This window comes from Hippichthys cyanospilos, chromosome 5, assembly GCF_059441005.1.
Source record: "Hippichthys cyanospilos isolate Australia breed blue-spotted pipefish chromosome 5, RoL_Hcya_1.0, whole genome shotgun sequence".
In the NCBI taxonomy this organism is placed as follows: Eukaryota; Metazoa; Chordata; class Actinopteri; order Syngnathiformes; family Syngnathidae; genus Hippichthys; species Hippichthys cyanospilos.
In genome coordinates, this window is record NC_142373.1 from 3907433 (window position 1) to 3933852 (window position 26420).

Sequence of the window (26420 nt, forward strand, 5' to 3'; positions counted from 1 at the left end):
AACAATCGCTTCGATGCTAAAGACTTATTTTTATGTCCATGCAAATGAACAAACATGTCTATACCCAGATGGCATGGAAACATTGTGGGAGGTGGCTGGATTTGGGGTTGAACCAAAACTGTTCTGAAAGCATATTGACTCAAAGTCAATGGAAACTTGGGAGTTCTAGCCATCCTGTGTCAAGAGTAATAAACAGTAAGAACGAGTCTAAAGCAACTGTCCTAGTCAGGAATATATAGTGACGAACAGAAAAATTATTCGTTTTGAAAGCCTGATATTTTCAATAACATGCAAATATCTGTGATGCATCACAACGTTTAAAACAAATCTAATCTTAGGTCTAGTAATCACTAGTTACTAATCATAATTCGCTCTTAAATTGCGTGTGAGCTTCATGAACAAGACCGGCGAGGCAATCTGTCACTCGGTTCATGGGCACTCCAACAAGACATGTGATGGTCTCCCAGTATGTCCAATGAGGACAGGTCTCCCAGTGCGACCAATGAGGGCAGGATTGTAATAACGATTGGTCTTGTAGGAGTGTCCATGAGTTGACTGACAGTCTTGTTCATGAAGCACACACACATCAGTGAGAACTCCCAACGCACAGCAGAAGATGAACGGTGAGGACACAAGAACATTGGGAAGATGTTATCTAGCATGCTTTTGTAATGAATTATAATTTCGAATGTAAACTCTGCTTGTTTGGTCATCTACCGGCTCCACTCTGGGTCGAAGTTAGTGGAGTGCACGTGGCATGTGTAACATGACAGTCAATTTATTTGGAATGCAGGAAACTTTCAAAGCAAGTCTCTTCACATCTTAACTTTTTTTTTTAAAGCATGACAAAAAAAAGCGAAGCACCAAGGGCATGAAAGATGAAGCACGAAGTACCTACGGAAGAGTGTAAATCCATATACTGTATGTATATTCGGGCATGCGCAGTTACGCATGCGAGACGAAAATCACTGATGCGTACCATGTGCTTCAATTCACACATTTGTACCCTCCCTACTTTCATCCATGACGCAATCGTGCATGCCTTGAAGCACACTTAAATGGGGTGCAAGATTTACTGCTCATGTCCTCAGCAAGCAGACAAAATGGGTGCGTTTGATACATGAGCGAACATTTTGAATTGTCTTTTATTTGACGAGCATGACAAAAAAACACATGAATGTATTGTAACTTACGGGTTACACAGAAGCTAACAGAGAAGCAATAGGTAATCGCACACTTGCTGGGTGGCGAGACAAAATGCAGGAACAACGCAGGCTCTGTGTAATCCGTGCACGTGATGCACCGCGGATCTCAAGTACTGCGTGTCTGCCCCCGCTGCGCTCTGCAGAGCAATGAGGCTTCACACCCCCGGCCAGGCGGCCACTGCATGGTTCTTAAGTCTGTTACGTGCCTCAACGCAGTTTGACCCTCCAGGGACTCCGTGCTCGCAACGAGTCCCTGGAGGGTCTAACTGCGCTTGAGCAGGAACTACCAATTTGCGCAATTTAAATAAAGTAAATAAAAATCGAAACTTCCGAAATCAAAACAAGCTCCTTTTGTTAAAAGTTTGCATGGATCACACTTAATGGTATGCTTCATTTACAATGGGTGAGTACATAGAAAACTCATTTGAACGGACACGTTACACTAACATTTAACACGTTTGGGTTCATCCAGTCAATCTGCAAAGTAAAAGACAATCGTCTCGATGTGGAGTGCTTTTTCTTTGTAAATTTGGATGTAGATCACAACCCTAACCCTATCCCTGCTTGGCGCTTTCTGAATTGTGGAATTGACCATGGTGGCAGAGCAGAGCTTACAAATCCCGCGTAAAGTTGGTGGACCGTGGTGCAACAACACAGCCACGACGCAGTGCAGATGTGGAAACAGTTTCATTCATTAACAAGCACGCGGTATGTTGAATCCACAAGACTGACGTCAACGCTACACATAGATGTAGCTGTGTCATCAGGGACTGACAACAAGCCCATTATAATAATGGACTAGAACAAGGAGTGGACAACCTGACCAGCGGACTGCCACCTACATCTGACAGCGAATGACCAGGAGACGGCCAATGCTTGTGTTTTACAACATCCTCTATGTGTCTGCATACGCTGCATTTTTGTTGTGGACCCGCATTCTCCATGGGTGGAACCTAGGAAGAAAAAACAAGCGTAAAATGTTTCTGGAGGAGCTAGGATATGCCTTTGCCAAGGCACACATTGAGCAAAGTAAAAGGGTTCCGGGAGACCCTGCTGCTGCAGCCTTGGTCAGACAGGTGCAGAGCTCACCAAGCATTTTATCTCTGGTCACAGAAACGGAGACTATCATCACCAGCATCCTCCTCAGCCAGCATTGGCACAACATCAACAACAACATCCACAACCCCAGTGAGACCACCTGATGGTAAAAGTAAGAAGTGTCAGCTCTGTCCTAGTAATAGAGACAGAAATAGAAATTATTTGTGATTCACCTGTAAAAACTATGTCTGCAAAGAACATGCACACAAGTGTGATTTTTTGCAACATGCTGCATCTAAACACACACATTCACATACACATGCATGGTCTTACATACAGTTGTGATGGGACTAATACCCTGATGCATGTTGGTATGTTTGGCTTGATTCAATCAATCAATCAATCAAATTTTATTTGTATAGCCCTAAATCACCGAAGTCTCAAAGGGCTTCACAGATGAAAAGAGGTCATGTGGAGACCTCTTTCGAAAAAAGAAGTCGTACACAGACATCTTTTCAGTGTAAGGTACACTGGTACTCGGGTACTAAGGTACTCGGGGAAAAGCCTTTACATTCAATTTTCTATGACTAAACTACATAAACGATCGATTCCTTGCAACGAAACTTCTGGTAGCCGGAAACCGGAAGCTATTCTGAGGACCGCATTAGTGCAAACACAGGAAGTTTTCGCTGGATTTAACGGAAAAGTGTTCGCTTCTTTTTTTCAACCGAATAATCTGATCCAAAATGGCGACATGTACGTGACTCTTTATTGTTATGAGTTTGGCTGTAATTACGAAAAATTTTAAAGTTATTCACTTAGTCGGGTAGTTCATGGCGTCCATAAGAAAAAGAACAGGGAAAGATAGTTTGAAATGCCTCCGTTTGAGTGAAGCCGGATAAGAGGTATAAGACAAACAGGAGACGCTCTGAGTCGGAAACACTCAAATCTATGAGACTTTGAATAACAACGAATCCATTCTTGCATTTTCATAAAGCAAACACAACAATTAAAAAGACACATTTCTTCGTAAGATGGACAAAACTCAACATTAAAATTAAAGTACAGTGAGCTCTAGTTTATCGTGGTAGATAGGTTTTGGAACCTGCTGCAATAGCTGATAATCGGCAAAGTAGCGCCCCCACTTTTCACACACACACACACACACACGTATATATATATATATATATATATATATATATATATATATATATATATATATATATATATATATGTGTGTGTGTGAAAAGTCTTCATGCCAAGAGAAATATTATGCAGTACACATATTTACTTAAATCTTAAATGATTAAACCTTATACACTGTACAGTAAGTGAACCGTTCCCCCTTTCCTTTGAAGTCTTGCGCAGCTGCGGTCATATTAGCAGAGGCCCAAATTAAAGTCTAATCTGTACATGATCAAAGATTATTACAATGGAGAGTTTACACTTGAAAGACCATTTTATCATAAAAGAAATCTAGGTAAGACATTCGGTCTGGCGAACATCTGCTCCTTACTTTGTGTCTCTCTGCCCCGACAATGTGTGTGTGTGAGTGTGCTTTTTTCTGTGGGTGTGGTTCCTCATGACTGACATGAAGGTCCCTGTGGGGTGGGAGTGGATCAAAACTCCTCAGGGACGTACTGTGTTACTCATGAAACACACCCCGGCACACGTTGTAGTCAACACACAGGCAGGAGGAAGAGACAGAGAAGCAGAGAAGCTTTTAGTATACAAATATATTTCAAGTGTAAACTCTCCATTGTAATCAACTTTGATGATGTACAGATTAGACTTTAATTCAACATCTGGGCTGCTACTAATTTGTCCGCAGCTGTGCAAGACTTAAAAGGAAAAGGGTTCACTATTTTCTTCTTCCAGCAATCTGCAAGCCAGATTGACAAAGCATTTTCCGTACGGACAATCGTTTTATGACAAGCCGTAACAACGGGCTTTACTGAATTGCCAAAGATGATGGCAGCCGTCTTCCCAATGTTCGCCTCGTCCATCTTAATGTAATGAACTGTGGATTCGTTCACTCCCAAATGATGGGCCACGGCCTCAGCGGCAGGTTTCTGAAGCGTTATATTTCTCTTATAATATAATCGTACATAAGTAATGAAAAAAAAAATCTATGAAGTTGCGAATCTGCGTAATGGAAAAAAAATCAGCAAAGTGACAAATCCGCAATATTGGAACCACGAATTAGCTAGGTTCCACTGTATTTTATACAACATTGTAGTTATGTTCAGTGCTGTACTGTATTGGAGTTGATAGCTCTAAGTTATTTTATTAACAAGCCAGCTTTTGGACCATGTATTTGCATTTTCCAGTTCATATACCGTACATGTTCTGAATACTGCAGTTTTTAATAAATAAACAGGTTTTGGACAATATATTTTTGTATTTTATAGCTTGTGTTGTTACACATGTTGTGCCAAAAGCGGATCACTCCTCTGGACATTAGACCATTATTAGTGGTAGACGTTAAAGGATGTGTCTCAAGTTGAGTGTGTATTGGATTTTTATTTGATAACAAGTTGAACTCCACTCTACTGAAATCCATTTTATTTCATTTTTGTCTTCTAGATTCATTACATTTCATTTTTGTGTTCTAGATTCATTACAAAACCTGGAATTAATTAGAATATTTTTGAGTTTCAGCCTATATACTGTATATATACAGTATCTACACACACTACTACGTATATAGTGCTTACTACATAAACACACACGTAATCAATAATTCATCAAAAATTGGCTAAGGTATTGACCTGAAGCATCTCCTTACTGAACTGTGTGAGCGAATGTTGCAAGTGTAAGCGTTTTCTGCAATAGGCGTGCAGATTTAACATGCTTTTACCTTCTTTTACCAATTTATCATCTCTTTGATGAGTTAATTGCTATGGGATATGATGTAAATGCCATTAAAATATGACGGAAATAAAATCATTTAAATAAAACAGTAGCAGAATGCATTCTAAGGGAAAGAGATGATACTTGCTCAGTGCTCTTGTTTGCGTGTGTCTAGACATTATTTTTCAATCATTTTGGCTTATCATGTGGGTGTTTTCATGTCCAGGAAATATTTGGGCTTAAATGGGTTAAGGTCTTGCTAAATTAGCTAACATTATTTCTTGTGTCAAGCCAACCATATTCATTTGCTGTAGGAGCTGTCAGGGGAATTTGCAATGGGGTTCATCAGCATGAAACATAATACTGCTTATGGTGAGTTGGTGCTGCGCCAATGACAATTTTGAGCAAGCTTGTTTTGATTGACAGACATAGCCTCTACTGGATCAGAGGTGTCAGAAAGATAGCCTTCCGGCCGGTTTTAGGTTTAATCTGGGTTCAACTGCCTTTAATGCGGCCCACAAGGTTGTTTTGTAAAGTATACAAATGATCTGAATTTTTTGATAAATGAAAAACTCAAATTGTTTTATGATTAATAACAATGTTGATATTTTCTGATTATTAATGATATACATTTTTAATTTTGGATGATATTAAAAAAGAATAATACTTTTGAAGTTGTTGTTTTAAAGTTATCTAAAAATAGACCATGATTGTATTGGTCCGACCCACTTGGGAATAGATTTTCCTCCATGTGGCCCACAAATTTAAACGGGTTTGCCACCCCTGGCTGGGATGGTGCAATGGTTCTCAAATAAGAGGAAAACATTTTTTTCCTCATCATCAAGTTGTGGGCCAAATTTCTAAACCATCCAAATTAATGTCACTGAAAAATTGCACAGTGGACTCGTCTGTCCTTACGAAGATTATTGGATGTGTTTTATTTTTTTAAACCCCCCTTCTAAAATGCCTTCTACAAAAGTGCTATCTTAGACCCAAAACAAAGTAAACTGCAATCTGTATTATTTGACTCTCACGTAAAAATAAGCTAGAAAGTAAAGAAGCGAAAACAAAAGGCTTCTTAAACCCGAGAAGAGGAACAGAACAGGCATGTTGAAACTAAACAAACTAACACTCAAAGTAAAAAGGGGACTTTTCTAGCACAAATGGACTGTTATAGCAGTGGTTGCGATATGAAGGAGATGATAACGGATGCTACATAAAAGTTCATTCTATTTTAACAAAGTTTACTGTAGCATTTGTTAAAATCTGTTGTTGGTTTTTGCTGTACTTTCAATTATATACACTAGGTGTCATGTTCCTGACTCATTGTCCTGTGTGTTCCTGTTGCAGAGGTAGAGTACCATACTTGACTAGGGGGGCAGAGTCCCTGGCCGCACACCTGACACACATTTGTCATCAGAGCTCTTCTTAAGTGTGGCCGTGGCAGGAGAACCACGCCGGGTTATTTCTTTGCCTTCCGTGTGGCTCCCTATCCCGAGTGGTGTTTCCAGTGATTCTCTCGAGTTAGCGTGCCTTGTAGTTTTGGTTGTACTTTTGTCATTTGAACTTGTTGATTTTCAGTTGCTACTTTTATCCTATCAGCCATTCTCCTGCAGACTCCGTTCTCCTCTGTCTAGTTCTTGTGTTTCTTGAATTCCAACAGTTTTTGAGTCGAGTTTTAATTTGTACTTTACTCTCATCCATTTTTGTTTGCTTTTTGCGACGACCATGTTTGTGTCGCTCCCTTATTTGAACTGCCTTTCGAACTTCATATTTTGGTTGAGTTTTGTGTTACCAATTTTCCATGCTGTGCATGTGCCTTTTGTTATTAAACCTTATTTGAAGTGTACAAGCTTCCCATCTGCTTGGGTCCTTTGTCCACCTGTTTCCCATGGTCTATTCCTGACACGAGGTTGGTCGATAAATTTCAATCCTTGATGTAAATATGACTTGGTTTGAATTTAAACTGAAAGACATTGTACCAAAATTTAAATCTTAATTTCAATTTTGACTTCTTTCGAATTTTAAAACTTTATAATAATTGAGAAATGATTCACGAGCAGGTCAATGATGTACATTTACAAATTACAGACTTCAAAGTATCCTGAATGCACCATGTTCCTTGAGAAGCAAGCGTGTAAAATGCGGCCATTACTGTAGCAAAAATATTTACAAACCACAAATACGATTACATGTCCATAATAACAGTTGCAAAAGGGCAATCACCTTGTTCTATGCCTGGCCCGTTCTTAGATGTGTTCTAGATATCATTGTTTCCATATAATTTTGTTTATACTCTATACGCAGTATACACAAGCATATTGTGTACAGAGTATAAGTATATGCAGGAAACATTTTATTTAAGTAGACATATTATAACGTCTTTTAATCAAATTGGTGATTAGGATTGGCCCCAAAACTCCTGGTTGTGTAAAGTCTATTAATAGCTCTTAAATAGTACACCTATGAATTAAATTTGACTTCAGATTCTAACAGAATCTGATAGACCGAGTCATAATACATTTTGCAGACCAATACCTCCCTTTAAAAAAAGATGAGAGCCTCCAAATCGGTTCCAGTAGTTTGTGTGCCATCTCTGATCCCAAAAGTGAACAGAGCACACAAAATGAAAGGCTGTAACTCGAAAAACATTTGCGCTGGGAGGCTTAATCTTTGGATTTTTTGTAATTTGAAACTATGTTTTCAACAATAGAAGTGACCGCAAATGTAATTTGACGTTGAATGACCCAAGTGCCTTTGTTCTTTTATTCATTAAAGTCAGAAAAGCAGCATACAGTAAAGTCAATGCTTATGCCGCCCACACCCATCACAGAATAATTGAAGCACGTAACGATTATGTCACCTTAGCTGTGCAGAAGATGAATAAACTTTGATGTAGTCACAAATGTTACTTTGTGATCCCTGCTGGCAAAAGAAGAAACAAAACAAAATCCTACCCTGGATTTAAAAAGGCTCTCTTTGGAGTGGACTTGCTCCTCATTGGTGAACCCTTAAGTCGGCCTGCTTTGGTAGCCACATTACAACTTTGACTGACATCACTTTGAGCACACAGAACTGTGATGCACGTTTTTACCCACCCTGCTGCCTCCTTCTGATCATAAAGTCAGTCTTAAAATGGACTCCATGTCGTAGGTTGAAATCAACTCAACGTAGTTACTGAATACTGTACAGTGCATGTTGGAGACCTGTACAGTCGGTACATTTAAAAAAAAAAAAAAAGAAAGGAACAAACTAAAGTCAGACAGTGGCAACCGGTCCAACACTTGTTGTTTGGGTGTGGCATTCTGAAGTCAAACCAAAGTGGTTTGCATTTCTAAGCAGCTTAGGAGACGTTCATCCAAGCTTTTACAGTATCTCTTGTAGATGTGATTATTGTCATGGTCTTCTAAGGTCTCCTTCAGAAGAGAAACAAACAGTTGGTGCTCATCAAGAATGCCGGAGCTCAGGTTCTGACCAAAAACGGGGCATACTGTATTACTCTAGTATTCCAGCCTGCTGTAGAACAGATTTTAAACACAGTAGGGTTTGGAGGTCAACACAGTCCCGTCGATTAATGGAGTGCAGAGCACAGAGCAGCATTTGAAGTAGCATTTAGTGGTTATGATGCACTAAAACGGAATAAGCCGCAAAGAGAACTGAAGTTTGCCCCAAGTGTATATGTGTCTAAATCCTGATTAAAGACTGTTTCCTTTTTTCACCAGACCAATGATTGGTCTTTTTGGGAGTTATGAGTGCAGGGTATTGGGTCTTAAAATTGTATTGTGATAGAGTATATTGAGATAGAGCAAAGGCGTAATGCAATACGTATTGTGATATATTGGGACATTTTTGTAATTTTTTTTTTTTTTTTTTAAATCTATGGCTTATATTTGAACAATGACTGAAAACACAATAGACAAATTCTACTTACCAGTATTGTTTTTCAGAAGCCACACACCATTGACATCGTAATCTTTTATGTTGTTGTTGTATTTGCTCTTCAACGTTAACCGATTTGTGACGTCATTTGAGTTGGTGAAAAAAAAGAAGACAAAAACCAAGGAGAAAGCAGTTGGTATAGTTTATAATTTAATTTTGTTCAAATTACAAAAGTTACTCTGCATATTAAAGAAAGAAACAAAACAATATAAAACAAAACTTGAAATCTCAAAAATCCCATTTGAAATAAACGCAACATGTTATTCAACAGCTTGTTAATATTACTGCTCGGTTATTATTGCACTTCTCAGGTACACATAGAGCTGCTTACTACGGATTACTTGAACACTGTGTGGAAGCCCAAGATATGATGACAATGGCAGAAACAAAGAAAAACCATAAAGTTTCTTTTTCTGCTGTTTGCATTCCTCTGCCACTACTTTTGCTTTGGAACTTTGTCTCAATCAAAAGGTAATTAATTTAAACATTTTACGTGGTGTTTTTGAAGCACATGGAATGATCTAATCTACATATATAACACAATTCATAATATGACAAAAATCATGATGCAAAAGCCACTACGGAGCAAATTGATAAAAAAAAAAAAAAATCAGAATAAGGCGTTTAATAAATGATACGCGATATATTGGAAACTGAGCGACATATTGCGATTCTCGGATTGTGTCACTTCAATAAATCGATATTATCGCCCAGCACTACAAATTACTATCACGACTTTTGAAACTGTCATTAAAAAAGTGCTGTCCCTTGCAAAAATAAAAAATAAACAAAGCATTGCAATGATTGTGAGGGAGCGCAAACTTTGCGAGGGAACGCAAATGCTCTAAAGTTTCTGAAAGTGTGTGTAAACATCAATAGCAGTGCTGGCAGCACTGTGTGACAATATGTACAACAAATTAATTGATGCCATCTGTCCTGTTCTGTTCTTCTAGTGTTTTGCTGTTTAATGGCGCTCAGCAAGAGAACTTCTTAACACCATTGAAAATAAAAAAAAAAGTACACACACTGTTATTGTAGACAAAAAACAAATGGCATTCTTAAGTGCTGTCTGAAAGTACTGATAGAGTGTAAGGTTAACGCAGGGGAAAAAATATGATAAACTACAAAAATAAAATGTATATTTTTTCACAATAACCATTCAATGTTTCAATATAAAATGTGTAATGTTTATAAAAATGAAGTTTTTTTTTTTTTTCTGGGAAAAGGAGAGCCCCATAACACTTTGTTACTCAATCCTTCTATGCATTTTTTACAATAATAAAGTTGTATTTATTTTTTTCCAAGAAAAAATGTTTAGTTGCAAGGAGGAGATTTAATTAAAAAAAAATATTTTTTTTTTTAAATTTTGAATTTCATAGAAGACTAACATTTACAAACCGTATTTTCCGCACTATAAGGCGCACCGGATTATAAGACGCACCCTCAATAAATGACATATTTTAAAACGTTTTCCATATATAAAACACACCGGATTATAAGGCGCACCCTCAATTAATGACATATTTTAAAACTTTTTCAATCACAATATGGTAATACTCAAAGTAATAACAATATTAACTCAAATAATAACTCTGTACTCTCAATAGCATAATAACTCAATGTCAATATGACCAACCTTGTTCAACTGAAAACACACAAAAGAAACAGGTAAAGTTTACTTTATCAGTTCATTCCCCATCTATGAATCCCAATCTCAATATCGATCCATATATAAGGATCACCTGATTATAAGGCGAACCATCAGGTTTAAAAAAAAAAAAAAAGGCTTTTAGGTGCGCCTTATAGTGCGGAAATTACGGTACTTGTTTCCTTCTCTATTTTCTTGTTATATTATACTCTCACGAGACCAAGTGGTTAAGAAAAACAATTATACCATAATGTCACTATTTATATCATAATGTCACTATGTCTCCTAACATTTGGCATTGTTAATCAATAAGCGTCATCCTCATCGCCTGACAATTTCATATGTATTCTCTCAAATAGATTATTTTATCCCCTTCTGGTATATGGCCTTATGTAGGATTGTTATGTAGCATGTAAATAGAACATTAACGAAGCATGGCCACATAGAATAACCTTAGGAATGAAGCCAGTAGCTATGGCAACACAAACCTATTACAATCCATTACCACAAATAACACAGTGTTTACAGCTGACGTGATGAGGAAAACCACTGTCTGTCTCTGGAGGACTTTGCGCCATTTTTATTTATATCTATATTTTTTGTTTATTGGCAGCTCTCAGCCTCTCAGCACTTCCAGCCGTGATAGATGAGCCAGGTGGCGCGCTACCGTCCCGTGGAGGGTGGGGGAGAAGTAGAATTGCTGTTCCATCATTTCTGGTGACCTTACATGCCTGATTATGCTGCCTCACATCCCCTTGTGCCTTCTTTTAACCACTCGCATTTGCATAAATGTGCTTAATGATCACATTCTCTCAAGGTATGATTGCAAAGTGCTAATTTGGCGCAACTTAACATGGCTGTATATGAGGTTTTGGCACGCTTTGTACACAACCTCACCAGACAGCATCTGGGTCATTTTGAAATAAGAGGAAATGTGACGATCTCTTCAAAGCTTCCCAATATTATATTGTATGTAAAACTCTTGCCTTGTGCAGAGGTAGGCACTTTGTCAGCACTGACGGACTGTCCGTCAGCAACGGATGCCCGTTTTGCTGACGGACCAAATGATGGAAAACAAACCAAAAAAATTAAAATAAAACATGTTGGCTTTCCAATTTTCATTCATCATTGTAATCGGGATTAGACATTACATCAGATGTCCGTCAGCCTGTTACGCCCCTTTTTGATAACTGCATTATAAATTCAAGTGACTTAGATGTGTATCTGCTAAATTTCTGCATCTTTATAGCTCAAACTGCAATCAGCCTGCAATCTATGTGACGATAGAAACTTTACAGTACCACCAAGCAGTGCAGAAACATGTTCAGATGAGTGAAAAAAAACTGGGTTGGTTCAATTCACTAATTGTCTTTCGCAGCTATCACACAGTAATAGCACAAGTAAACCGATGAGTGCAGGCCAAATTTACATCTTTTCTCTTTTTGGCTCTTGGCCAGGAAATGCAAGATATTTAAAAAAAAATCCTAATTAAAGACGTTTTATAGTTAATCCAACCTCAGCAATACTTTGTTTCACTGGTGGTGTATGTGACAGATAAAATTTAGACACTCGTTAATGAAACCATCTTCTATAGTTGTAGGACAGGCAGTTATAATTGAGAACCGACATCTACCATTTCAGACTCATCTAAAGCGTGACAATGCCATCCAGTGGACATTAGTGTAAATTGCACTCGCATCCCCGGTATCGAACATGGTGGTGTAGGTGTTGTAGTTACACTTATATTACTGTGTTGTGTTTCGATTGCAGTGTATCTGTGGAACCACAGAGATGAGAAGATAACTTTTGTAAATAATACAACCGATAAAAGGATTAATATGAGTGCAGACAGAGGTACACCAGTGCCTGACAAATGACGGACCAGAAAAAAAAAGTCTCATTAAAGTCTAATGTCACCTTCTAGTGGTGGCAGGAGATTGGGTAAAAATACACCGATGGACAAATTACAATTTTTTTTGTCTCGTCTGATAGACCGACGATGATGGAAAGGAGGTGGGGCGAACGTCGGACCAGCAAAAAAATGTAAGTTGCCCACCTATGGCCTTGTGACTAAAGGTAATGGCCAAAGTGAATTTAGTGTTTTACTTTTATTTTTTCTTTCATGTCCCTCCCTCTTCATGAACAACTAACAGACGCCAAAAGCTTAAATCCATCATTTTCTTGATTTTGTTGGTATGTCGAGGGTGAACGCTATGGAGTAAGATGGCTGTCAATAAGATGTGTGTTCAACAATTCGTTTGCGTATGACTCTAAATTGTGTTTGTGTGAATGTGTTGAGTTTGAATTGTTTTCGTACAAGTACAACTCTAAATTGCGTTGAGTTTACCAATTGAAAACTTGTGAGTGCAAGGTGTTTTGAATACCGCTATTGTTTGCAAGACTATGACCTCGCGAGACACCACTTCACGTCTTTGCATGAATCTCTCCTTTGCTTTCTTGGATTTGATCTTTTGCATTTGTGGATCTGAGCCTTTGGATTTGAGTTGGATATGCAAATTGAGATGGCGTACCTATATATGCCACGGAATGCATTCCTTTCCAATTCGTCCATTGTTTCCCAAAAGTGTAAATTAAAATTAAAGAAACTTCAGTGTAAACACGACCTGTTAGAAGTAAACCATGGCCCCCTCTAGGCAACACTGCTCTGCAAGGTAAGTCGCTGTCATCACACAGAAGAGATTCTATCTCCAAGAATCCAAATTTTAAAAAATGCATAGCGACACAAACCACGTGCATTGCAATGAACTGAAGATGTGCTTAAATTTCACACAGCATCATTATCAGCGCTCTAAATGCTAACTCACACAAATGCATCACAGTGTCTGCGGCCCTCTTGAAGTGGGGGCATGATTGAGTTTAAATCCACTGAGTGATGTGAGGGCTTAAAAGAAGCTCCAGAATAATAATAAGAGGAGAAATGAATATTTTGGACACGCATTAGAATTTTTGTGGACTTGTCTTTCAACAAAGCACAATAGTAGACGTTTAATATAATAAAAAAAGAATAGAATGCCTTTACATGTATTGTCGTTGTATAGTTGAAATACAACGAAATTGTGAGCACTTCTACAATTGGTACAACTTAAATAAATATTAATAATAAATGGTATAAATATTATTCAAGATATTAAACATTCAAGAGTTTTATTGTCATATGCATAGTATTACTACACAATAAAATTCTTATTTTGTTCACTCCCTGAGCAGACTACATTCCACAATTGAGCAAATAATCAAGTAGGCAATAAAACAAAACAAAATTAAAAAAAAGTAACAGAGCAATAAGAGATAAAATAAAGAAAGTCTTGCAACTTTAATTTTCATTGACCCATGCCAGTGCAACCAGTAAAGTTTTTTTTTTTTTTTTGATAATTACTAATCTTATTTTGTTGACAAACTGCCTATTTATTGGTAATGTAGTGAAATAAAGCGGGATCAATATTTTGGCCCCTGAAATTTCAGGTTACTGGGCATTGTGATTCTTGGTTGGTTACGTACTGCTGTTAGGCCTTGTGGCATCACGAGGGGACGTGTAGTGAAGGGCTGCTACTTCCCCTTCTATATGCAAACGCCACACCCCAAAATGGCCGACATGCCAAGGACTCCATTGCCCAGCATACATCACAGCCTCAACAGGTTCAGCCGCTTAAACAGTCGAATAAAGGCAGGCCTGGCTGATTGGGGAAAAGACGGGCAGCTGACGAAGAGACACTTGAGACAGAAAAGAGAGCGCCACTGAAGCCAAAACCAGAGAGAAGTGAGAATACATTTTATTTGGACTTTGACCGTTTTGAACTACTTCAGGTGAACTTTGTGAGCCAGTTTTTGAATCCAGTGAACAGACTTTATTTCAAGCTTTTGCATTCTGATGATCTATTTTTCTTGCGTTTAAGTGTATTTTGTGAGAAAAGTTCTTTTGAACTCCGAGAACCAAGTTCCAAGAACCAAGTATATATATATGTAAGTCGAAATGTTCATATACATATATATATATATATATATATATATATATATATATATATTTAAGTCGAAATGTTCGTAAAAGAGGGTGTTTGTAAACCGGGGGCCGACTGTACTTCCTTAATTATATAAAGCATTCATTAATGAATACAAATTGTCATTAATTAAATAAACCAATGCTTCATTAAATGTGTCAACAATTACTTAAATGACCATGTAGACAATCATCTATTTAATGAATTATTTCACGGTTATGTGTTACTGCATCTCATGAATTCAACGACTGATGAGTGAGCATTAACACCTGATTGGTTACCCTGCTCTTCAAGCCAAGACAGACCAACCAATGTGGAGTACGTCTTCGGTAACTCTTGGGTCAATGTTGTGTGCAGAAATAACTTCAATACATTTCTCCACTTTACGTTGTATAAAGTTTTGTCTTCTTCACATATTCAGCAAGGTCTAAAATAAATTAAAAGCTCACAAAGACCCTCTATCATTGAAGCCGCCATGTTTCCAACGCCAAACCATTGGATTGTGCAAGATTTGAGTTAAACAGGCTTTGGCACAGCCTACTAACTTTGACGAGCGAGTTTGAAAGATAAAATTAATTCATGAAACTGTGCCAACTGGCAGTGTTTCATGAATTCAATTTGTCTGTCAACCTCTCATCCTGGGGGTCCTTGTGGGTCCTATCTCTTGATTGGTTACCATGCTTTTCAAGCCAAGACAAAGCAGGGTAACCAATAAGGTGTGGGGACCCCCACCATCAAAATTTGATTGGAGATGTTGACAGATAAAATTAATTTGTGAAACTCCCCAACACAGAAGCGTGAAATTATTTAAATAGATAACTATACATATGTAATTTAATTCATTACCAACATATTTAATGAAACATTGATTTCTGTCAAGACAGCGGCATCCTTAATTTTTGTGGAAAAAAGTCAAAGGAGTAAAACTAAGGCTGTTCAAAAGTTAACAATGTGTGTATGTTTCTTTGACTAGTCACTAGACTTACACTTACACTACACAAAAACATTTTCTTCATGCTGAGACCTCATCCTAATGCAAATGTGATTGTATTAATACAATTCATTGCCAGTGACTAACGAAATAAATTCCTACATGAACTGTTAAAGTACAAGAATGTTCCCATAAAAGGAGTTAAAAGAAAAATATTTTTCGATAATTGATTATAATCCAGCTCAAATCTGTGAGCAAATGTAACCCAAGTCTAGACTTTGCTCAAATTTACAAGTATCATAAACATGAAATAGCCAACATAAATTCAACTTTCAAGCAATATCCAATTGATAGTATTGCTACAGACTAACGATGATACGAAATTATCTTCCTCTGGCTGAAAGATAGGAGGGACAATAGGAGGTGTGATGAAATGGCTCCTTCCGGTTTGCGCAATTATGTTGTAACAGCAAGTCTCTGGCATGATTCATTTGACAGTAAGGAAATGGTCATGAAATGAAGAAGTCTGAAATCCTATTAAAGGCAATATTTCAATTCTCGCTTCTGCTCTAAGCGGATGCAAATCATCATTAAAAGGGGCACCAACCCAAATGCCGCCAGGGGTGTCACATTGGATAGTGCTGGCCTGCTGTTGTGTTGTTTTTGTGCTATCACAAACTTTGTTTGACTCACTTCCAAATTGCCCGATAGAAGCAAGACGTAGTTTGTCACTTATTGGTCAAAAAAAGCAATGTTCCTGTCCAAACTAATATTAACCATCTCTTGAGTGTGAAGAGGGAATCCTATAGTCCATGCTTGTCTTATCCTCGAAAAGAGGAGTTAGACAAATCAGTAAATGAGTGAAGCAGGCGGGCCGGGCCAAATGTTATCGAAAGATAGGCTCCAGCTGCGCGTGCTGATACAGCCCCGCAGTGGGGTGCCTGGCCTCAGCCAAGTGACTCCAGAGGACGCTCTTTAAAGGCCGCGTGGAATTAATGAGATGAGTCGTGACTCTCGGGGGGCTCGGCTAAATCAACATCACGGTGTGATTGCCGCTGAGGTCAGAGCCAAACTGCACCCGCCGCCTCCCCGCTCTTCATTCACTGGTGCACTTCATTAAACAGAGGCACACAATCAAAAGAGAAACCCTTAATCGGAAACATAACTTGGAATAATGTAGCGGTTAATATAGAGGAAAAGTGAAAAGCACTACAGGCAGGAAACGTGAGAAGGGCAGTCACTGAAAGACATGGAAACAACCACGGGCATTATAACACGGTGATGGATGGGCCCCTGCACAAAAAAAAAAAAAAAAAAAAAAAAAAAAAAAAGCCTTACACTGGCACATACGCACAAACACAGGTCTCACCACTCAAGTGAATTGCTACTTGTCCCCAGTATTTTTGCAGGGTCTATATAAATTGTGACGTCGCATGAGGTGTGACAGGGCAGACAGGGTCACAGGGGTAATATTTTCTGAATTGAATGTTTATTTCATCACACAAAGTTCAACGAAACTATATAAAAACAAGTGGTCAAGAGGCGGTAATCAAAATCAGGTTGGAGTTCAAAACTACTTTCTTTACAAAGTAGAAATGAAAGCAGGAAAAATAGATATATAACAAATAAAGATATATAATAAATAAAGTCTGTTCTCTGGATTCAAAAACTGGCTCGCAAAGTTAAACTTAAAGCAGTTCAAAAAACGGTCAGTCCAAATAAAACCTGTTCTCACTGCTCTCTGGCTTTGGCTTCAGTGGCACTCTCTTTCCTGTTTCCCGTGTCTCTTCCTCGGCAGCACAGTCTCCTTTATCCAATCAGCCAGGCCTGCTTTTATCCCGTTACTTAATCAGCTGCACCTGTTGAGGCGGTGAGGCATGCTGGGCAATGGAGTCCTCGGAATGTCGGCCATTTTGGGGTGAGGCGTTTGCTCATAGAAGAGGGAGTAGCGGCCCTCCATTACATGCCCCATGTATATTATATATACGTAGCGCTTACTATACTATTTTGGTACCAATTTTTAATATGTATGTACAATTTTGATGTTTTTACCTGGGGTTCTAAACACATTTAACATAGGTTTGGATTGCCCGCTCGTCTTACGAGCCCAACCGTGGAACGGATTAATCTCACACCTTTTCGGAAAAAAATCTATCTTGTTACAAAGGAAAATTCAGGGTACAAGAACGTAATGTAATGAACTGCCATGTCTCTGCTCTGTTGGAGCAAACCATTACAAGAGGGGGGAAAAAAAATCTTTACTCATGATGCTCTTCGTTTCCCTTCGACCTTTGAGCGTCACAATACTTTGTCACATTCTATCACACATTACTATAGCGCTAAGTACGTTTTTGTGAGTTTTTCATGAAATTGTTAATTTCTCTTTGCTGTCAAACATTTACCTCCTTCCGCACCCCACCATACCTTTTGCTTCTCCCTTACACTTTTATAGTCGCCCATCCTGAAGGTAAATGACCACAAGTTTTTATTTCATCACGTTGAACTTCACATTCATTTTGGCTCATGTATGGTGTATCATGTAGTATCTGTTGAATAATAAATCAACAACAATTTTAAAGTCAGTAAACTAACATTTTAAACACTTAATGTATGAATTTACTGTATTTTTAGCCGACATTAGCGGGTTAGCAACAACTAACAACTACTAACTATAAAGTGCAACCTCTACACAAACGAACACATAAACAGAATAAACACTCATCGCTTACTAAACATAGGCAGTAGCGTGCGTTATCAACATAAATGATAATAAACTATAAATATGAGCTTACGTTGTCATTCACTACGTCACCGTAACGAGCCGAATGACGCACAGAGGACGTAAAACAAGAAACGGAAATGAAAAGCGACCTGACAAATTAAAAGCATGCTTTTCAAAATAAAATTAAAAACGTCATGAACTCTAACGCTTGAAGAATTCTCAACATAGTTATTTACTAATATTACTTCAATATTTGATGAATACAGTACTGTATACCACACCACATTAATTGTTTTTAATCAACATTTTATAGTTAAGTTTAACTAGGAGAGTTGAATTAACTACATACATTTTGGTCCTCAGTGGAAGTGACATCAAACCCACAGATGACAAATTTAAATCAGCATGGTTGTCAAAAGTTGATCTTTAAGAACGGCAAATATGCCAGGATGTCAGCATAAAAGAGTCATTCATGTCAATTTAACCACATCTGAAAAGTAATCGAATTGCTCTCGGGGGTACTTGAGCCCTGCTATCTTTCAGATAATTTTTTCTAGATGCTGAGATAAATGCTGGCAATGGACACCATTCATCTCATTATTTCTCAAGGGTCAAAGGGGCAACAGCATGCTATGAAATGTCAACGTAATTAATAGTGATGGTGCACTGAAATTTTTGTTTAACACCTAACCATTTGGGCCAACTACTTCAAAAAATGAGCCGAAATGAGCCAGTGCAGAGAGGGAGGTATTTATTTATTTTCAAATACTTGCTGATTTGTGGTCTTAAGGGAGTGAGCAGCTGTGGTGATAGTCAAGGCCAGGCAGGGTCAGTACAAGGGCAGGAAGGCCTCTTGGTAGGTTGCTGGAAAGCTTGGCATATGACATCAAGACAATCTGGCGAGTACTGGAAGGAAGAGACCAGGGTTTACACAGTGTAGTTGGTGCTGTTGCTCATTGAGCTGATTGGCTGGAAAGTGATTGAACTGGATAGTGAGAAACAGAGAATGAGGTGGCAAGACTGGCAAGCTGTGAGACATGCAACCCAAAAACTGACACTAAATTCTGCTCATTTCGCCTGTTGGCAAGAAGGTAAAATGTTTTGTAATTTGTCTCGCTTTGCATCACGATAGCCAATGGGCTTTGGGAATGAGTGTTCAATGTCTCACTGTTGAGACTTTTTGAATTGCTATTAATGCCTCTGGACTGAGCAATGTAATCTTGGTGTTTCAAAATCTTATACAAACAATGGTCTGCGTGAAGTTGGTCAAAGAGAGATGCTGGCCATCATCAGTTGAAAGCAGGAATGAAGGCATTGGTTAATTCCGTTTAAGAAACTACTTGAAGAACATCAAGAATTCAATAATGATTTTCAGTCTGACGTGCCTTCACCGCCAACAAGCCTTTCTATCTCCTTCAAGCTGGTGTTATGCACTGACTTCCTATCTCTTCCAGCCCATGGTTCCATATCGCCCTAGATTTTATTACAGGGCTTCCTATGTCCCCTCAATCATCCCGAGTATGATAGAGCGTTTGTCCAAAATACCCAACTCACCACCCTTGCAGAGATGCCTTCTCTAATGTGGAGGGCTCATCCACTTTTAAGGACATTTCAGACATTCACGACATCCCCTTCAACTTATTCGTGGAGAGGGGACCAAAGTTCCATTTCTCAAGACATTCTTTAATATGGAAATTACTTAACTACATTGGAGCATGTTTTCTGTATAATGAAAGTAAGTGGTCGTAATTTCATCAAACCCATTTGGTCAGATTAAGAAAATGATTGTTTTAATGATTTTATTTGTTTTATTGTATCCTCCTGAGGAACATATCTACACCAAATACATTGATCATTACAAATAAGCGTTATAAGCGCAGAGTCTAGGAAGCCGAGGGAGAGGGGCTGGATGGAGAAGGCCAGTCACGATCACCTCTGCATATGGAGGGTTGAAAAGAGTAACTCTTGGTCACATTTCAGTTTAATTTAATTCCACTTGAAATTTAAAGCATAAAGTGAATATGTGCTTTTGATTGTAAGAATTGAGTCACAGAGATCATTGACTTCCAACACACGGCAGTGATGTGACAATCTTAATTTGACCATGTCCATTTCTTTAGACATTTGTCCCAGGAGGATGGAGGACTAAGGAAGTTGTGAACAAAGACATGAAACTTGGTCTTAGTGGGCTGTAAGTTTTTGTCTTGTGAATTTTGACCAAAACAAAACAAAAACAAAAACAAAAAACCCTTAAGACATACATTTAATAAATTGATGAAATAATTAAATAAATTAGATAACAGGTTCTTAGTTAGAGCCATAGCAAACCAACGAGACACTAACAAGGAAAACAGAAACATGAACACAAGATCAACCCCAGCATGTAAATGAAATCAAAACCCAACAACAATCCAGAACAGAAATGAACAGAAAACACAATAAACACCGGCCAAAACACAGCAGCTAACGTAGAGCGCAATCTAAAGGATTTCAGCCAGGAAGAAATTTGATCCTTTACACACAGCACTTGAGAGCCATTGATTAGCTATTTGCACATCACAGAGCACTTGTTGGCTAATTGAAACAAAGGATTTCAACGCGTGTGTCATCTACACTGTAAATTATACTGCATGATGATTGAACAGAACAGTAGTGCTTCATGCATAGGAAATTATGTACAGCTTGTGCAAAATCCTATAAACATCATCTTGAGCTCAGTTGCTCAGTAAGGTCCCAAAAAGCACTGCTCGCTGTCGATATCCCAAACACAGATAGTGTTGGTGTGTATACTACTTGCCCATATTTTTCACTTGCAAACATTTCATTTCATCAATTTAATTTTCACATCCCACAGAGGCAACCCAAGGATATATAAAATGCAACATCTAAATGGTGTTTTTATTTACCAAAGGGGAGGAGGAAATTACTTATCTATCTGTGAAAAAGTAATTGCCCCCGATACGTATACAATGTATACTATATTTATTCGGTGAGATCACCCCATTACATGGAAAACCGGGACATGTCTTTTCAACACATCTTTTAATAATCAGGAATTATTCATCTGTGAGGTAGCACAATGACCCAGTGGCTTGCTCTTCTGCTTTACAGTTCAGAGAATTGGGTAGCTTTTTAACAGCTGCTTCTCTTAGGTCATGTCCATATGGAAATTCATCCATCCATCCATCCATCCATCCATCCATCCATCCATTTTCTCTAGCTGCTTATCCTCAATAGGGTCACTGGCTCACTGGTGCCTATTCCAGGTGTCTATGGGCAGTGGGCGGGGGACACCCGGAATTCATTGCCAGCCAATTGCAGGGCACACAGGGACGATCAACCATTCAGCACCCAATCACACCTAAGGACAATTTAGTGTCTAATGTTCGTAAACATGCAAATAAGTTATCATATTAACTCTTGTTGTATCTTTTAAAGCAGTTATTCAGCAGTATAATCTTATTTCAATAAGTTGTCTGTGAAAATAGGCAAGCATGGGAAGGCGCATGACTTATCCAGTTTCAAGGAGAGTGGAGGCCTCTCGATCTAACTGCAGGATGGAACGATCTTTGGAGGACAGTTATGGGAAACGAAAGTAGCACTTGTATGATCTGAGGACTGATAGCACACACACACACACCACCATTGTTTGATGGCTGTCACGTTGCTGAACCTGCATGGTGGTAACATTTGTAACTGAGGGCTACTCTAATTAATAAAAAAGGAGGACTTGATGAGGTGTGGGCAGAGTGGTAAGAGACTAACTCTCCACATCCCTGTGCCTTCTCCGTGTGTGCAAAAAGAACATAGTCAATTCTTGAGGAATCTCTTCCTTGTGTGTTATTCATTAAATGTCCTAGGTTGACTAAATCACAACATCCTATACAACTACCATGCATGTTTTTAGAATGTGGGAAACCAGAGTGTCCGGAAAGAACATGTGCAGACACCGGGAGAGCATGCAAACTCCACACAGCGACCAAAGCAAGCTGCAATTGAACTTGGGACTCTTAACTGAGAGGCGGATGTGCATACCACTTTTCCACCGTGCCATCCACATGCAAAAGGAGTTACAATATTTTTATTCTCCCCATGCACACCGAATCAAGACTCAAAAATGGATAATAAGCCAAACACTCTCATAACAATGGCATCTAATACCAAGAATGGCGTTATTAACGTCAGGTCATGCAGGAACTGCTGCACCATCAACAAATTGAAATTGGTAACATGTTTCCAGAATCCCCTACTCTGTTGTCATATATAAACCCACAGTGGATTAGAGCAGGCTAAAATGTACTCCAATGTGAAAGGCAAGATGACAGGAGCGACTTCCCAATCGAAAGCAATCAATGCATTTACATATGGTGACTATGATCATGCAACCTACATGTCACTTGAGCAATCTACTTTTGGTGTAGACTATGATTGTTTTGTTTTTTTGTTTTGTTTTTCTCTTCCCCCTATGGCATCTAATCATATGAAAGGTGAAAAAGGAAGTGCTAACCTTGTGGTCTATGAAAAGCGAGATGTAAGCCGTTACACTTCCCAAAGACAAGTTTGGATAACGTTTCAAATCTTTCAAAACATTTCACACTACCTTTTAAATATGCACTTATGCCAATGTTGTAATATACTGAGAATTTTGTACTGTACTAGGTGTTTTAAGCCCCCAAAAATAGTACTTTTTATGTACCAGACAATTGGCCATACGGACCTTTCCCCTATTAGTTAAATCACGGTTTCACTGTACATCTGTTTCAGTTCAGTTCATTTTATTCTACACATAATCTGGTTATCTCCTATATTCCATTTCAAAAACATGCTTGGTAGTTGATTGAAGACGATGGCATGTCTATTAGTGTTAATTGTGTCCTGCTTCTTACCCAAATTTATGTGGGATAGGTTCTACAATGTCCATGACGCTAGTGAGTGATTCATAAAGAAGCTGCATGGATGGATAAACTAAATTACTTTGACGTACAGTATATTGGATTATACCAGTCTCAGTTTCTGTTCAATTTGAGTCTGACTGGCAATATTTACAAGTCAATACTGACAGATGCTTCATCAATCCTTCAGTATGGGCTGAAAATTGTGAGACTGACATAGATTCATCAAACTCAAAACGAAAAAAATCTCACACATTGAAATGTGAGATTTGCAACCAAGACCCAGCGTCAACACAGCTACATTCCATGTCCACTCGCAGCTGCGGGTATAGCCTCTCAACAAATAGTTTCCATGAGCTCTTATAGGTTTACTTTAAAGACACTATTGCGACCAAAAACACATTTGGATGCAGTTTTACTTGATAAATCATATTTATGTATTTAAAAAAACAAAACAAACAAACATACACACGTCATGGGTTCGCTTCCAGCTCCAGTCATCGAGGAATCAAGGAATATTTACTGCAATAAAGGGGACAACGTTTGAATAATACAAACCCCAACAATTAACTTATGTTTTGGTTTTTTTTTTTTTTTTTGGTTTCTTTTTGTCTGTTGTTTTTCTTTCTTGGGTTCGTGTTGAGTTTTTTGTTTTTCTTTCATGTTTCTTTCCTTTTATGTTCCAAGTTCGAGTTTGTTTTGTCCTTGTTCAGGTTTTTCTTGCCCCTGTGTCAGCATCTTGTTCTGACTGTCAACCTTTACCCTGTTGTCAGCCAATCAGCTCCCTGCTACAAATGTTTCTTGTCCGGGTGTTTGGTTTCATTTTTTTTCTTTCAGGTCATGTCACGTTGTTGTGGCTAAGTAAGTTTCATTATCCAAGTCTTATGTAATAGTCTTATGTATACCTTGTTTGTGTTTATTTTTCTCCTAATTAAATTATTAGTTTTGAGTACGCCAGCATCACTGGTTTACCCTCAATCAACACAGAAAAAAGGCAGAGTATAATAACTTTGTTATAGTAGTAATAATAACTTTGTTAGACAGATATTATTATGATCGACAGCTGTCAGTTCCTCCAGGTTCCGCTGTGGCTTTCACCCCCCCCCCCCCCAACACACACACACACACGCACGCACACACACGCACGCACGCACACACACACACACACACACACACACAAATGTGCCTGCTCTGTTTCTCGCTGTCTATCTGCTAGCTCGTAGCTTACTTGCAAGGTTGCCTGCTCCTTATTGAAAGCAGAAAACTTCCCACACAGCCACCTTCCAGCATGCTAGGCTCCACGCTGCAGTTGCTCGTTAAACCAGACGATGTGTGAAGGAAAAGAACGGATTTTTTGGGCAGATTTGGACAGATTATAATAACCGTGACTTTTACAAACTCGCCAATCCATGCATCATCCCATGCCTACTCCCCACAGTTTACTAAGTGTAGGTCAGCCTGAAAGGTTGGCGAGCATTCAAGACAAGGAAATGAATATATGGCTTGCACTACTGATTGGCTCTGGCTCTTGAGCGGCTCACCAATCAGATGCTGCTATGGGCGGGAGAATGCTGGCCCAAGACTTAACAGACAGATAGATACCTGTAAGTGCAAAGATGCATTAGGCTTAGTGACGTGATGAATTAGGTCATTGACCATAAGAAAAAAAAAAGAAGTTGGTGTCGCTATGCACAGATGGGACAAATATCGGCCCTCTTTATCAGCCTGGCTGATTATCAGTCTATCCTTACTAAAAAGCAATAGAGAGATTTGCAATCAGGAGCTGCTAGCACGTGCCGCCTACCACTAAATCAAATAAGACTGAGGATAGAATGAAATTGCATCCCCAGCAGGCAGAAACAGTACATGACATAAGTAACAAATACCCAGCGGCAATTTGGGGGGAGGTTAATATTAGTTAGTGCTGAGAATGACTTAAAAAATATTACTTCACTACTCTTATTGACCTGGATGTTGTCTACCAGACTGAAAGGCCCTGTAAGCTATGCCTCAGGGTAAGGGGTCCACAGGGGTGCTAAATATTCCTCTCCTCTCTTCATTCCGTCTGCTTGTTATTTACTAATAGATGCCCTCTTAGATGCTGAAATACAAAAATTGTTTTTCTACCATATTCAAGCACATTTTTGCAAGTGTTTGCAAACTAGTGTGGTATCATTTTTGGCCTGAAAATAAAAGATACACCGCACCACACGTGTGTGTGCCTCTTGAATGTGCATGTGTATGCATTTGGCTGAATCAAGCTGACTGAGCCTACTTCCTTGTTAAGCAGCCACTACTCAAGTGAAATGTGGCACTAAATCAAAACAAAAGTAGGGGAAGCAAAGTGGGCTTGTGCTGTGACCCCCCAGAGCACTAGGGAACTTGTGGGTAGTGAGAAGCGACTGCACAGATGCAGTCAGCTCAATTACCGCCTCCGTTTATCTGCAGCGTTGTCTACCAGAGAGAAATGAAACTGAAGTATTGATCTCATGACACCAAAAGTGATTCAGTTCCAAAATCAGTATTGATATTAACGAGCTATGGATTTTCGTATACAGTAAATGCAAAAGTAAGAGTAGGGCACACATTTTTTTTTCATTTTATGAAAAAAAGTACAATGACATTAAATACAATGTCAAGGAGTAAAAAAAAATGTTTATCATGGTCAAGTCATTGTGGCATTGTGGATTATTTCAAGACTTTTCAAAACTGTTAGTGGCTAACTAGAGGAATATTAGTTATTTGTCACAGAGGATAAAGAAAATGCCCTCCAATATTGTTATTCTATCTACATGTGTTGATACATCATAAGATTTGTATGATGATGCATTATTTAAAATGCTATTACACTACCATTTAGAACATTGATTGTTTGGCGATCTATGGTGTTTTATATGATTACCATGAAGCTTTGTCTTTAAGGCAAAGTTACAGGGTGGATTATATACAAATTGCATATGCTTTTTCTGTTTCATGTAGAAATGTCCCGATCCTGATCACATGTTTGGAAATTAGGGCCGATCACCTTGTTGATGGCTGGCCGAGTTTCAGGAAAAAAACGAATGCTTTTCTGAGAGTTTCTGGTAAAAAAAGTGCCTGAATAATCCTAGATTAGAAATGTCATGTCAAATGGAGCAATAATATATTTATTTTATATCACACTTTCTTAGGTTTTG

The 26420-nt window shown here is 38.5% G+C and overlaps 2 long non-coding RNA genes across 2 annotated transcripts; one reads left to right on the forward strand and one right to left on the reverse strand.

Moving 5' to 3' along the window:
• The first annotated feature begins 1466 nt into the window (after positions 1–1466).
• On the forward strand, positions 1467–6910 carry LOC148423198 (uncharacterized). Its single transcript, XR_015865752.1, has 3 exons — positions 1467–1608; positions 2319–2415; positions 6447–6910. It is a non-coding gene; the product is annotated as an uncharacterized LOC148423198 (long non-coding RNA).
• Positions 1763–8058, reverse strand: LOC148423199 (uncharacterized). The gene is made up of 3 exons (XR_015865753.1): positions 7960–8058; positions 2295–2403; positions 1763–2158 (listed from the first exon to the last, which is right to left on the reverse strand). It is a non-coding gene; the product is annotated as an uncharacterized LOC148423199 (long non-coding RNA).
• Positions 8059–26420: the final 18362 nt, after the last annotated feature.